Source organism: Asterias amurensis, chromosome 8, assembly GCF_032118995.1.
Source record: "Asterias amurensis chromosome 8, ASM3211899v1".
NCBI classification, from domain to species: Eukaryota; Metazoa; Echinodermata; class Asteroidea; order Forcipulatida; family Asteriidae; genus Asterias; species Asterias amurensis.
In genome coordinates, this window is record NC_092655.1 from 7,947,913 (window position 1) to 7,961,925 (window position 14,013).

At 44.7% G+C, this 14,013-nt stretch overlaps 1 pseudogene; it reads right to left on the minus strand.

Annotated features, from left to right (window-relative positions):
- Positions 1 to 11,029: 11,029 nt before the first annotated feature.
- On the minus strand, positions 11,030 to 12,362 carry LOC139941030 (uncharacterized; annotated as a pseudogene).
- Positions 12,363 to 14,013: the final 1,651 nt, after the last annotated feature.

The following is a 14,013-nucleotide window of genomic DNA, read 5'->3' on the forward strand; positions in this document are numbered from 1 at the left end:
TGGGTTTGACTGGCTCACCTCATTTTGGTCTGGTCTGGTTTGGATTGGCTCACCTTTAGGTCTGATCTAAGTTGGACTGGCTCACCTCTAGGTCTGATCTGGGTTTGACTGGCTCACCTCATTTTGGTCTGGTCTGGTTTGGATTGGCTCACCTCTAGGTCTGATCTAGGTTGGACTGGCTCACCTCTAGGTTTGATCTAGGTTGGACTGGCTCACCTCATTTTGGTCTGGTCTGGGTTGGCCTGGCTCACCTTTTGGTCTGATCTAGGTTGGACTGGCTCACCTCATTTTGGTCTGATCTGGGTTGGACTGGCTCACCTCATTTTGGTCTGGTCTGGGTTGGACTGGCTCACCCTTTGGTCTGATCTAGGTTGGACTGGCTCACCTTTTGGTCTGATCTAGGTTGGACTGGCTCACCTTTTGGTCTGGTCTAGGTTGGACTGGCTCACCTCTAGGTCTGATCTAGGTTGGGCTGGCTCACCTCTAGGTTTGATCTAGGTTGGACTGGCTCACCTCATTTTGGTCTGATCTGGATTGGACTGGCTCACCTTTTGGTCTGATCTAGGTTGGACTGGCTCACCTTTTGGTCTGGTCTAGGTTGGACTGGCTCACCTTTTGGTCTGGTCTAGGTTGGACTGGCTCACCTCTAGGTCTGATCTAGGTTGGACTGGTTCACCTCATTTTGGTCTGATCTAGGTTGGACTGGCTCACCTTTAGGTCTGATCTAGGTTGGGCTGGCTCACGTCATTTTGGTCTGGTCTAGGTTGGACTGGCTCACCTCTAGGTCTGGTCTAGGTTGGGCTGGCTCACCTCGTTTTGGTCTGACCTAGGTTGGACCGGCTCACCTCATTTTGGTCTGATCTAGGTTGGACTGGCCACCTTTAGGTCTGATCTAGGTTGGGCTGGCTCACCTCATTTTGGTCTGATCTGGGTTGGACTGGTATACCTCTAGGTCTGATCTAGGTTGGACTGGCTCACCTCATTTTGGTCTGGTCTAGGTTGGACTGGCTCACCTCATTTTGGTCTGGTCTGGGTTGGACTGGCTCACCTCTAGGTCTGATCTAGGTTGGACTGGCTCACCTCATTTTGGTCTGATGTGGGTTGGACTGGCTCACCTCATTTTCGTCTGATCTAGGTTGGACTGGCTCACCTCTTGGTTTGATCTAGGTTGGACTGGCTCACCTCATTTTGGTCTGGTCTGGGTTGGACTGGCTCACCTTTTGGTCTGATCTAGGTTGGACTGGCACACATCATTTTGGTCTGATCTGGATTGGACTGGCTCACCTTTTGGTCTGATCTAGGTTGGACTGGCTCACCTTTTGGTCTGGTCTAGGTTGGACTGGCTCATCTCTAGGTCTGATCTAGGTTGGACTGGCTCACCTCATTTTGGTCTGACCTGGATTGGACTGGCTCACCTTTTGGTCTGATCTAGGTTGGACTGGCTCACCTTTTGGTCTGGTCTAGGTTGGACTGGCTCACCTCTAGGTCTGATCTAGGTTGGACTGGCTCACCTCATTTTGGTCTGATCTAGGTTGGACTGGCTCACCTTTAGGTCTGATCTAGGTTGGGCTGGCTTACCTCATTTTGGTCTGGTCTAGGTTGGACTGGCTCTATTCTAGGTCTGATCTAGGTTGGGCTGGCTCACCTCGTTTTGGTCTGATCTAGGTTGGACTGGCTCACCTCATTTTGGTCTGATCTAGGTTGGACTGGCTCACCTTTAGGTCTGATCTAGGTTGGGCTGGCTCACCTCATTTTGGTCTGGTCTAGGTTGGACTGGCTCACCTCTAGGTCTGATCTAGGTTGGGCTGGCTCACCTCTTTTTGGTCTGATCTGGGTTGGACTGGCTCACCTCTAGGTCTGATCTAGGTTGGACTGGGTCACCTCATTTTGGTCTGGTCTGGGTTGGACTGGCTCACCTCATTTTGGTCTGGTCTGGGTTGGACTGGCTCACCTCATTTTGGTCTGGTCTGGGTTGGACTGGCTCACCTCTAGGTCTGATCTAGGTTGGACTGGCTCACCTCATATTGGTCTGGTCTGGGTTGGACTGGCTCATCTCTAGGTCTGATCTAGGTTGGACTGGCTCACCTCATTTTGGTCTGATGTGGGTTGGACTGGCTCACCTCATTTTGGTCTGATCTAGGTTGCACTGGCTCACCTTTAGGTCTGATCTAGGTTGGGCTGGCTCACCTCGTTTTGGTCTGATCTAGGTTGGACCGGCTCACCTCATTTTGGTCTGGTCTGGGTTGGACTGGCTCACCTCTAGGTCTGATCTGGGTTGGACTTGGTCACCTCATTTTGGTCTGGTCTGGGTTGGACTGGCTCACCTCATTTTGGTCTGGTCTGAGTTGGACTGGCTCACCTCTAGGTCTGATCTAGGTTGGACTGGTTCACCTCATATTGGTCTGGTCTGGGTTGGACTGGCTCACCTCTAGGTCTGATCTAGGTCGGACTGGCTCACCTCATTTTGGTCTGGTGTGGGTTGGACTGGCTCACTTCATTTTGGTCTGATCTAGGTTGCACTGGCTCACCTCTTAGTCTGATCTAGGTTGGACTGGCTCACCTCATTTTGGTCTGGTCTGGGTTTGACTGGCTCACCTTTTGGTCTGATCTAGGTTGGCCTGGCTCACCTCATTTTGGTCTGATCTGGATTGGACTGGCTCACCTTTTGGTCTGATCTAGGTTGGACTGGCTCACCTTTTGGTCTGGTCTAGGTTGGACTGGCTCACCTCTAGGTCTGATCTAGGTTTGACTGGCTCACCTCATTTTGGTCTGATCTAGGTTGGACTGGCTCACCTTTAGGTCTGATCTAGGTTGGGCTGGCTCACCTCATTTTGGTCTGGTCTAGGTTGGACTGGCTCACTTCTAGGTCTGATCTAGGGTTGGGCTGGCTCACCTCGTTTTGGTCTGATCTAGGTTGGACTGGCTCACCTCATTTTGGTCTGATCTAGGTTGGACTGGCTCACCTTTAGGTCTGATCTAGGTTGGGCTGGCTCACCTCTTTGGTCTGATCTGGGTTGGACTGGCTCACCTCTAGGTCTGATCTAGGTTGGACTGGGTCACCTCATTTTGGTCTGGTCTGGTTGGACTGGCTCACCTCATTTTGGTCTGGTCTTGGTTGGACTGGCTCACCTCTAGGTCTGATCTAGGTTGGACTGGCTCACCTCATATTGGTCTGGTCTGGGTTGGACTGGCTCACCTCTAGGTCTGATCTAGGTTGGACTGGCTCACCTCATTTTGGTCTGATGTGGGTTGGACTGGCTCACCTCATTTTGGTCTGATCTAGGTTGCACTGGCTCACCTCTAGGTCTGATCTAGGTTGGACTGGCTCACCTCATTTTGGTCTGGTCTGGGTGGACTGGCTCACCTTTTGGTCTGATATAGGTTGGGCTGGCTCACATCATTTTGGTCTGATCTAGGTTGGACTGGCTCACCTAATTTTGGTCTGATCTGGCTTGGACTGGCTCACCTTTTGGTCTGATCTGGCTTGGACTGGCCCACCTCATTTTGGTCTGATCTGGGTTGGACTGGCTCACCTTTTGGTCTGATCTAGGTTCTAGTGGCTCACCTCATTTTGGTCTGATCTAGGTTGGACTGGCTCACCTTTAGGTCTGATCTAGGTTGGACTGGCTCACCTCATTTTGGTCTGATCTGGGTTGGATTGGCTCACCTCATTTTGGTCTGATCTGGGTTGGATTGGCTCACCTCTAGGTCTGATCTGGGTTAGACTAGCTCACCTTTAGGTCTGATCTACGTTGGACTGGCTCTCCTCATTTTGGTCTGATCTGGGTTGGATTGGCTCACCTCATTTTGGTCTGGTCTCGGTTGGACTGGCTCACCTCTAGGTCTGATTTAGTCTGGACTGGCTCACCTCATTTTGGTCTGATCTGGATTGGACTGGCTCACCTTTTGGTCTGATCTGGCTTGGACTGGCTCACCTCATTTTGGTCTGATCTGGGTTTGACTGGCTCACCTTTTTGACCGATCTAGGTTGGACTGGCTCACCTCATTTTGGTCTGATCTGGGTTGGACTGGCTCACCTCTAGGTCTGATCTGGGTTGGACTGGCTCACCTCTAGGTTGATCTAGGTTGGACTGGCTCACCTCATTTTGGTCTGATCTAGGTTGGACTGGCTCACCTCATTTTGGTCTGATCTGGCTTGGACTGGCTCACCTCATTTTGGTCTGATCTAGGTTGGAGTGGCTCACCTCATTTTGGTTTGGTCTGATCTGGCTTGGACTGGCTCACCTTTTGGTCTGATCTGGCTTGGACTGGCCCACCTCATTTTGGTCTGATCTGGGTTGGACTGGCTCACCTTTTGGTCTGATCTAGGTTCGAGTGGCTCACCTCATTTTGGTCTGATCTAGGTTGGACTGGCTGCAAGGTTTTAAACGGCAGTTTAAGAACGAGTCACTACTCTTTTGTTTAAACGACCACCTGTTTATAACCGGTGGTAGTCGGATACTACGCGCTAGGCGATACTTACGGGCGATGCGGGTGCTGTCGGTGAGTTGGCCGCGCTGTGTGTGAAAGGAAAACGAGAACGTCTTGCACCAAGACTACAACGCGCACGAACGGATCCGGAATAGATTTTCTGTTACACACATTCCCGCTAAAGTATAGCTGTTTGCCGTTTTCGAGCATTCTTCAAACAAACCAAAGGTCACGTGATCATTTAGAACCAACAAGTAGTTCTTTGAATCAAAAAGTGGTTCTAATCACTTGGCTTTTACGTTCAAACATTGCAAGCAATCAATTACTATGCACATACTTAATACATAACAATAACAATACAAAGGGTTTTTATATAGCGCCATTTCATTAGCGCTTTAGACAAACAATAGCAATGCAAATACAATAAAGCAATAAACAGAAACTAAGGACAAAGATGTTTTTTAAGTGCTTTCTTGAAAATAGGCAATGAATTGGAGGTGCGTACATGTTGATTGGAAGATGGTTCCTCAGTCGTGGAGTGGCTTAGGAAAATGATTTATATACAGCGGATTGAAGTGATTTGCTGCTTAGGTTATTTTCAACAAGATGGGTTTGGTCTGATGCTGAGCGAAGCCCAGAGCCCTAGTTTGAATGTGAAAAGAAAAACAAGATGCAAGATATGTTGTTTTAATGAAAAATAAAGTTTTTCCAAAATCAAAAAGCCCCCAAATTTGAAGGCTTATTGTTATGTTTCGTTCACCAGTAAGGTGTTCTAATTGGCCTATTACTTATAGACATACACCACAGACCATTTTGGATGGAAACATTTCCCGGGCCTTTGAGCAGGCCCCGGACCGACCCTACGCGGACCCTGGACCCCACGCCATAAAAGGCTTCGCGGTCCGCACTCGCACGCTCCATCTTTAATAGAATGAGCCCCCCCCCCCCCCCCGTGTAAACCCTTATAAGGTGCTACATAATTGGGTCTCAGAACTCATCACTTCAGTAACTAGCCTGTCTGACAGTTTGCACATACTCAGCGCCTTGAGTACCTTGTTTGGTAGATACGTGCGCTATATAAGACTTTGATATTATTTTTATTTAATGAAAATGTAACTTGAAAAGTAGCGCCTTCTTTGAAACAACCAGGCAAGTTCAACAGTCATTTCTGTGTGTGTTCCCATCCCTCATTTGGGGTTTAATTTACACTTAATTATTGACTTAAAAAAATGTGTACTCCAAACATCAATGCCGGGGGTGCTATACTGCTGACCTTCTCAACTATTATTGTGATGCGATTCAGGTTGAATAAAAATCATATAACCTTTAATTTAATTTCAGTCATTTTCAGGTGGGGGAAATTGTAAGCTCTGCATCTTCCGTCAGATAATTTGACTGTAATGAAAAAACTGGCAAATTGTCTATTTTGAACTACGGCATAGTTTTTAGCGTGGAATAGATCTTCTCCACGTTTATCTTTGTAATTGAAGACTGTCTCAATGCACACTGGCGTTTCACTTTAATCTGATAACTACAGGGAAATTTAATTTACTGATGGTGTTTGCCGGTATTCATTTACAATTGGGCTGTGTGCTTTGTGTCTTAAAAGAAGGAGCAAGTGGTTTGCTTGGGGTTGGTTGATTGTGTATACGTTTCTCCCTGGGGTTAAGGATTAGTGACCACCTCAGGAAACTGTATCAGCGGTGTTCTTTTCACGTCCTCTTCTATCAGTAGCATGTTTTGTCACCTATTCGCGTCTCGGGGGTTTACCGGAATGAAAATGAAAACGAAGTGCGGTACTCTGATTACTTTTACAGGTAGGACGGAACCCAAATACAGTGCACATTGTGCAACCCTTCAGTTTCCGATGCACCTCTTCATTGTCACAACAACGCGCAATAAGAAACGGGCAAGAGCACATCAGTCCGCAACGCCTTGATTTAATACAAGTCAGGGTCTTACCGGACTACGGAAGCCGAACAGTGCTTACAAAAGGTCAAACATTTCTACACAGGCACGTGGATATTGTGATGTTCCCTTTATCTTTCTGACGCCCTGAGGCCAAATCATAAAAACCTACCTGATGGCCGCCACATAATAATCTAATAATATGGCGGGTGCAATAATCTCTCTGACGGCCACCAAAATAATATTCTATCTGGCGGCCGCTTACTTCCATCTAGCGGCCACAACATAATTCTGTGATCCGAATAAGTACACGAATTATTGTATATCTTGCGGTCGCCACATGATCTATCAAGCAACAGCCACAGAATAACTATCTGACAGCCGCCACGTGATAATCGCTCTGACAACTGTGCGGCACCATAATGTAGCCCGAGCCCTAAATGTAGCCTGGACCTAAATGTAGCCCCAAACATGTACCTGAATGTAGCCCGGACCTAAATGTAGCCTCAAACATGTACCTAAATGTAGCCCGGACCTAAATGTAGCCCCAAACATGTACCTAAATGTAGCCCGGAACGACATGAATATTTAATTAGCCGATCTTTAGACAATCTTTGCAGCACCATATCTCAAGAAGTATAAGGCCGATTTTTAGACTGTTTATAATTACAGACTCCTTGGGGATGGAGGTGTATTTAAAACAGTGACCTCAAGTTGACCCATATTTCCGGGTCAACCGGAAGTGGGACCATATCTCAAGAACTATATAACATGTTTTCAAACACTTTTCAATTATGAACTCCTTAGGCATAACATATTAACTTGTGAAAAACCGTGACCTCAAGTTGACCTCTACTTCCGGGTCAACCGGAAGTGGGACCATATCTCAAGAACTATACAACATGTTTTCAAACACTTTTCAATTATGAACTCCTTAGGCATAACATATTAACTTGTGAAAAACCGTGACCTCAAGTTGACCTCTACTTCCAGGTCAACCGGAAGTGGGACCATATCTCAAGAACTATACAACATGTTTTCAAACACTTTTCAATTATAAACTCCTTAGGCATAACATATTAACTTGTGAAAAACCGTGACCTCAAGTTGACCTCTACTTCCGGGTCAACCGGAAGTGGGACCGTATCTCAAGAACTATACAACATGTTTTCAAACACTTTTCAATTATAAACTCCTTAGGCATAACATATTGTGAAAAACCGTGACCTCACGTTGACCTCTACTTCATCTCAAGATGTATACAAGAGATTTTCATTTTTTTTCATTTGTAGACTTTTTGGCATTAAAATTAAACTTTAAAAGGCGTGACCCCAGGTTTACCTCTATTTAAGGTTTAACCCTTTTCCAGTTATTGATTCCTTGGGCAATGAAGCACATAATCCCAGCAGAACAACACGGAACACTTTCGTGTTTGTTCACAAACACTTAATGTCTAGTTAATATTGCTCTTGCGGCACATTGCGGCACAAATCTTGAGGATCCAAAATTTATCTCGACAAGTGTCGTAAATGGGTTTGAGGTGCGACTAGTCGAGTAGTAAATTTCACTAGTCACCCAGGTCTATCATGATGGGAACTTGCTTCATGAAAATTCTTGTGCGAAAGGGCCCAATGTCATGCTCTGCTCTGGAAGCAAATATTCAGTGCTTGGCAGAAGTGGTAAATAATGCGCTTAAGTCAAGCGAAATGTGTGCTTCCAAGCTGACACATCATTTTCCGCGCTTGCACTTAAAGCGGAAAATGGTGATCATAAGCGCAGAGTTATGTGTTTTTTAAAACCATGAAATGTTGCTCTGTAAGTAGGTTTGGTAAGGCCTACACTTCAAACAAGTAAAAGTTTAAAAAATGACTCTGCTTCACTGCGTATATAAATAAATGACACTTTAAAAGCGCAGATATTATGCACTTACATAAAACATATTTCACAGCTTAGCAGGGATATTTTTGCTGGTTTGCGGGGAAACTCATCGTATGTAATAATTGATTCGAAGCTTGCACAGATTTTTCAGTGCTTGCACAATAAGCGGAACATGGTGGTTGTGTGGGCAGAGTTTGGTTGAAGCATATTGGCATTAAAACTGGGCCCCGTTCTATAGGGGGCCTATATAATAATAGTAATACCATTTACATAGCGCCTTTTCATAAGGTTACAAAGCGCTCAGAGAATGACAGGAAAAAAAATCAAAAAAGGGAATGCAAACAAAAACCAAGATGAAAACCTCGACAAGGCAAAGCCTGCGGCATTTAGCCAAGAAAGTCCAGCTAAAAACCGGTCTCTCTTTGACTAGAACCACAGGCCAAGCATGGCGAAATTTACTGATTGAAAAAGAATATGAGGGGAAGTTATTTCTTGACATTTAATGCCAGTTTAGTCTCTGCGACGTGCACATACTAATACAGAGACAGATACAGACACCTATGGTGCAGAAATCGTGCAATTGAAATGTCTCATAAGAACGCCTCCTATCGGTATAACAATATCAAGTGGAAACTTAGGACGTAAGCTTGTTCCTATCGTATTTTTATTTTATTTTTGTTAATAATTAACCACGTGATCCTCATTTGCATATCAAATTAAGAAATCTTTGCAGCATCACAGCATCATTTCTCGAGAACTACACGGCCGATTTTTAAACTGTTTGTAGTTTGGTCTCTTTGGGGGTTGGAGACAAATTTTGAAAAACCGTGACCTCAAGTTGACCTCTTCTCCCTGGTCAACCTGAAGTGGAACCATAACTCAAGACACTTTCCACATTTTTCAAACCTTTTTTCAGTTAAAGACTCATTGGTAATTTTTGCACATAATCTAGCAAAAGACCACGGAACAGCTTTGTTCACAAACACCGAACGAACCTTGTATGTTCTCGTTTTGTATATAAGCGCTTTTTTCATATAAATGTTTTTCTTAAGCACAATTAAACCTACTGCTAGATATTCGTCGTATAGGAATTATGTGGAATATTTACTTCAACCGTTTCTTGGGCACAAGCCCATTGGGTTGTTTTTTATTGTTCAACACCGCTACTATAAACACCCCCACCCTCAATGTCTCTCCCCGACCTATATGTTCCAACTACCCTTTCCCCAGAAACCCCTTCCTTTTACCGCCCCTCCTCCCTTTGTACCTCCCTTGTCTTCATAGAGTTTCATAAAAACATCATAAATTAGTTCTGCTGTAATCATTGACTCAGTGTTTGAACACAGAGACATCTGTCTCCCACCCAAAAACATCAATTAACAGTCGGGAAACTTTTACTACCAGAGACCATACTGATAACATGCCTCATCTTTAAAGCTTTAATCTACATGATTCTCCATCAACCAGGGAAATACTTTCAGTGCGTTCCGGTATTACTTTATTTTTGTTTGTGCGTGTCCTCCTACAAACACTCGTTACGATGCTTATTACTCTAAAAAATGTTGTTTTTTTTGGTCACATATACAGTCTCGTCTTTATAGTCTGATTGCACAAGGGCTACACGTCCCTACACACACTATGTTGTTGAATGGTCTGTCAGTTGTCGTGTGTTTAAAAGATTGCAAACCACCACCAATGATCGATCTCTAATAAACCCACACTCCCTTTTTTCCGTGGAGATTATATATAACATCAAAGATAGTAAGTGCAGTTTTAACCACCGTATTGACAGCTCCAAAAGCAACGTCCAAGCAATCAAGGGATGGTTTACTACCAGGGACCGGGACCACACCAAACACCTGCGTTTTCCTCATCAACCTCTGCATTCTCTAACCATTTTCGTTTCCTACCCGCACCATCATACAAACGGCGCATGCCCATCTATTTTAAAACTCTGTATAAAGATGCACTTATCTAATAATATACAAAAAAGCAAAAAATAGTTAATGGCCTGACGTTTCGACCCTAGCAGAGTCTTTCTCGAAGGCTAAATGACAACACAACAAACATGAACAGGTAACTAAGTGAAACATAAGCAGTGAAGTGGAAATACATGAATGGGGTTAGAAAGCATACATAAAAAAGTAGGGGTAAACAATGAATAGGTGGACAAAAAAAGGGGGGTGAAGGGAAGGGACTGGCTTGACCACAAGTAAGAAGATGGAAACACAAAGGACAACATCAAGGGTGGTGAGGTTGGGTAAAAAGTAATTAATTAGTGAATGAGGCTCAGGCTAAAAGGCTATGGAGAAAAAAGGAGACGGCAAAACAAAAGGTTTATTAGTCGTTTCCTTCTTGGATGTTCAGACCATGGGGTTGAATGGTCTGGAGGCGTCTAATCCAGAGTTTCTCCCTACTCAAACGCACAGTCTCTCTGTGGTTGCCTAGTGCCTCTATGCCCTGTAAGATCATGTCAGAAATGGAGTGATTAGGAAGATTGAAGTGATGACCTACAGTACAGGTGTATCTAGCTTTTGGGTCTTGACTGTAGATCTGTGGCCGTAGAAACGCCTCTTGAGTGTAGTTCTTGTTTTACCTATATATTGAACACCACAGACTCTGCAAGATATGAGATAAATGAGATTAGTGGTGGTGCAGGTGACATGACCCCTTGTCTTATTGGTGGTACCCCCGGTGTTACTGGTGAAAGAGTCCGATTCCCTGATGTGTTGTCTACAGACGATGCATTTGGAGATGTTGGAACACCTAAAAGTTCCCTGTGGGGAATTAACATCATCATTAATGGGAGGGACTTCTGCTCGGACAATGAGATCCCTGAGACTTGGTGGGCGTCTGTAGGCAACTATGGGTTCTTCCTGAACAGCACGTTGAAGTCGATCTGATGTGTGAAGAATATGATGGTTAGAACTGGTTATTTTACGAATGGGAGGAAGTGAGGGGTGGAAAGTGACAACAAAAGGAACTTTCCCAGTAGGACTCTGTTGTTTCTTGGGTCCTTTGGAAAGTACTGACTCCCTAGAACGAGCCTTGACTTTCTGGATAGCTCGATGGACTGCTAGAGAGCTGTGACCCCTGGAAACAAGGTGTTTCTTAAGTTCCTGTGAGTGGTGGATAAAATCAGAATCATTAGAACAGATTCGACGGAGTCTGAGGGCCTGACTGTAGGCTATACTGGTTTTGCAGTGTCGGGGGTGACAGCTAGTGGAATGTAGGTATTGGTGTTTATCTGTGGGTTTAACGAAGAGATCTGTGGTTAAGCCTTCATCCGTCTTGAGAACCTTGACATCCAGAAAGTGTGTATCCTTGGTTGAGTATTCGCTCGTGAATTTGATGGTCCTGTGGAAGGAATTTATTTGATTAATGAAAGCTTTGAGGCTTGCTTCATCGCTTGTCCAGATGAAAAAGATGTCATCGATATAGCGCCACCAGACCCAGGGACGGCAAGGGGCTGATGCCAACATGCGCTGTTCAAGATGGCTCATGAAAAGGCACGCCATTGATGGTGCCCATCGTGTGTGCCCATTGTAGTGCCCTGTACCTGTAGGAAATTTCTTACCCATGAAAGAAAAGTTATTTTTTGTTAGAACATGTTGCATGAGGGATACAATGTCTGAAATGGGTGGTGATGTGTGACCACTCTTAGCCAGAGCTGAAGAGCAGGCAGCAATCCCTTCATCTTGGGGAATGTTGGTGTATAGAGAGGTTACATCAAGAGTACCGATGATGGCTGTGTTAGGGACCTGCTTCTGAATACCTGCGATTTTGCGGAGAAAATCTGGAGTGTCATGAATGTATGATGGAATCTGCGGCATTAACGGCTTGAGAAAACTGTCAACAAAAAGAGAAATGTTCTCAGTGGGAGAACCATTGCCAGATATGATGGGTCTTCCTGGGTTGTCTGGTTTATGTATCTTGGGAAGGAGGTAAAACCTGGCTGTTCTACAGTCGACCGGGGAGAGAAACTTGTGAGCTTTCTTGGAGAGGTTGTCACGGTCATGCATTTCGTCCAGTGTTTGTTGAATCTCCTTTGAGAAGGTGCCTGTTGGATCAGTGTCAAGTGGTTTATAATTAGTTTGGTTGTTCAGTTGTCTCATGGCTTCACCGATGTATTGCTGGCGGCCCATGACAACAACAGCAGAGCCCTTGTCGGCTGGCTTGATGATGATGTCTTTCCGTGCTCGTAGAGTCTTAAGAGCCTCACGCTCTTCTCTAGGGAGGTTGTCATGAGTCCTGTGGGTAGAGTGATCATTCGAGTTAATTTGTGAACTAACAACCTGCACGTAAGTTCCAAGGGAAGGAACACGGTTCTTAGGTGGTACCCATTTACTCTTACAGTAAAATGGCTCAGGATCCATGGGTGGTGAGTCGAGGAAGAATTCACGGAGTCGAATTCTACGGTAGTAGTCAGTAAGGTCCTGACTAAGCTCAGCCTGATTAACTGTGGGAGGAGTGGGGCAGAAGTTGAGTCCCTTGGAGAGAAGGTCATTTCTGCATCTGAAAGGGTACATGATGAGAGGTTAATTACTGTGGATTGAGGGGCCGACGGTTCAGCTTCAGTGGGTACATTGCGTTTGAATCGTCTCCGTCTGTGATGCTGCTGTTTGGAGACAAGACGACCAATCTTGCCATTTCTCCTAGAAATCAGAACAGATTCAAGTTTAGTTAAACCAGCATCGATCTCACTGGTGAATTGCTCAAAACGGGCACTTTAGCAGATGGACCTGAGTTCCGCTTCAAGATAGGATATATCTCGGTTAAAGCTGTTGAGACAAACATCACAGTGTTCTGTTAGAATACGAATGAGACTAAGTGAAGTACTATGGAGTGTGTTGTTCCACTGTCTGCGGAGTGGGGTACACAAAGACCCAAGGGCTGGGTCAAATTTCACCTGTAAACCTGTGGGAATGAAACGGGTTAGTGTGTAGAACGTGTAGTTGTCTCGATGATATGAATAACGTAGTGCTTTCTCTTTTAGTTTCCTAAGTTCCTGAAACAAGCGAACGCAACTTTGGTTAGACATGGTGAAAAAGAAAACAAACAGGAACAAATCTGTAGAGAAAAGCAATAAAAAAGTGTTAATAAACTGAGGCTGGCGGTAACACCAAGGGATGATAATCTAAAGAGGAGTGGGGGTGATTCTGAGAAGAACCTTTGGTTTCAATTGGAGAAAATGTTAAGTTGACAAAGACATGAATAAACTGGGGGAGGAAAACAACATTAATATACAAAAGGGAAGTGCACTAAAAAGGAAACAGATTTTAGTGAAAATGCAGGGTGTGTAGAGTAAACCTGCAGGGGGAGGAAAACTGTGGTTAATTATACACGGGGAAGAACTCATGAAGGGAAAAAAAAAGACATGATGAAACAAGTAAGGAAACAAACGGGAAAACAAAAGTGCTGAAACAAAAGTTCAAGCAACCTGCCACAAAAAAAAAACAAGCAAACAAATGAAGAAACCTGTGGAGAAATGTAGTAAATTTAGTAATTGAACAAAGTCAAAAAGGAAATGGGAGAAACAAATTGGTTATTATATAAGGAGAGAAGGCAATGAGAGAAAGAAAGAACAAACTGTGGAATGCAACCAACAAATAAGACAAAATGTAACAAGAAACCAGGGAGGTAAGGAGGATCACCAAAGGGATACTGCAACAGAGGAATATAGATGAGAAAATAGAATTAGCTGTTGCAAACAACTTACCAACCAAATGGACCGAGAGTATAAATGCAAACAATAGTTAATGGCCTGACGTTTCGACCCTAGCAGAGTCTTTCTCG